The 1,484-nt window shown below is 30.1% G+C and overlaps 1 long non-coding RNA gene across 1 annotated transcript; it reads left to right on the top strand.

Annotated features, from left to right (window-relative positions):
- The first annotated feature begins 713 nt into the window (after nt 1-713).
- On the top strand, nt 714-1,274 carry LOC141684191 (uncharacterized). The gene is made up of 3 exons (XR_012560577.1): nt 714-842; nt 968-1,104; nt 1,192-1,274. It is a non-coding gene; the product is annotated as an uncharacterized LOC141684191 (long non-coding RNA).
- Nucleotides 1,275-1,484: the final 210 nt, after the last annotated feature.

Below are 1,484 nucleotides of genomic sequence, written 5' to 3'. Positions count from 1 at the left end.
CATGCAAAGGTGAAGGAGTTTGAAGACAAATTTTTGAAGCAATTTAAACCCTCAGAAACGCAAAGTGTTGACGCAAGGTATTATAATACTTAAATATATTTGACAAAAAAATTTAATGGACTACTATAAAAAATATAATATATAAATAATGGTTTTACTAAATATGCATTTTGCATATATTTTTTAGTATGTTTTATTAAAAAGGTTTTTGTTTGCATAAAACAGAATTGAACAAGAGTGGCCGAAATTATCAGAGAATGACTGGAGGACAATTGAAATTTTATCACTTCCTCATTTTGATAGAGCTTATAATAAATTACATGACATTGATGATTTCCTAGGAGAATTAACAATTAGTGGTGAAATTGTTGATTTTTTAGATCTCCTAGAGAGGGTTCAAAAAATTTTGAAATGGAAAACTTGTTTGACCAAGAAAGACAAGGAGGGAGCAGAAGGTAGGGGAATACAATAAATCCCCTTTCAGAGAGCAGGTTATTGACATTGATAGGGTAAGACTAACGAAAACAGAAGAAGAGGTCTGGAATTGGATAAATGCAGATACAGGGAACCCAATGTATGTAAATCAAATATCTAAATTTAAATAAAATTATACCATATTTTAGTCCCCAAGTACATTGTATTAAATTTAATGTTTTTTATGCAGGCAACCAATCTTTTTCTGGGAGGATGTAATTTGCATGAAACACCAGCTTGAGACTTTAAGGACAAATAATCGAATAGCCAGTGGTGTCATCGATGCTTATGCATCAATACTTAATCAAGATGGGAAATACGGATCTGCTGATTCGCCAAATAGGTTTTTCTGCAGCACATTTATAACAGTAAGAAAATTATGATACGATGTTTTATTGAATAATTATGTGTTGTATGTTTAATGCTAAAACAGATTTTGGTATTTTTAAACAATAATGCCAATTGTGCTTCTAAAAAATGTATTTGGTTGCAGATGTTGACATTGAGTAAAAAAAGCAGGCAGAAAATGAAATTAATGAAGGAGAGGATGTTATCAAGTTTAACAGGTTCCGTGCTAGATTGGACATGATGCTTGCAAAACATAGCATAAAAATTACAGACCTTGATATGGTAAAACTTATTTTTACTACTTAATATTTGCAAAGCTTTACTATATGTTATAGCTACATTTTAACTTAATGTCATTTTAATGTGCAGATTTTTTTCACAATTTTCATTATTATCTCATGTGCTTAAATCTTAAAAGACCATCGATAGAGCTCATTGACAATATAACAAATAAAGACAGAAATACTAATGCTTATGATGGATATCCAGAGAGCCTGGTAAAATTTCTTGACCAAAATATATTAATTTGTGTAAAATCTTCTGTACTAATTAAAATATTTGTTTTTTTTTCTGAAAGATCTTTTTGTCAAGTACATGAAGAACATCAGTCCAGTAAGGAGCTCACAATTAAGCAAAGTTCCAATCGAATGCCTAGAAATGAA

This window comes from Apium graveolens, chromosome 9, assembly GCF_009905375.1.
Source record: "Apium graveolens cultivar Ventura chromosome 9, ASM990537v1, whole genome shotgun sequence".
In the NCBI taxonomy this organism is placed as follows: domain Eukaryota; kingdom Viridiplantae; phylum Streptophyta; class Magnoliopsida; order Apiales; family Apiaceae; genus Apium; species Apium graveolens.
The sequence above is the reverse complement of the archived record's forward strand: the minus strand, read 5'-3'. Positions and strand labels throughout refer to the sequence as shown.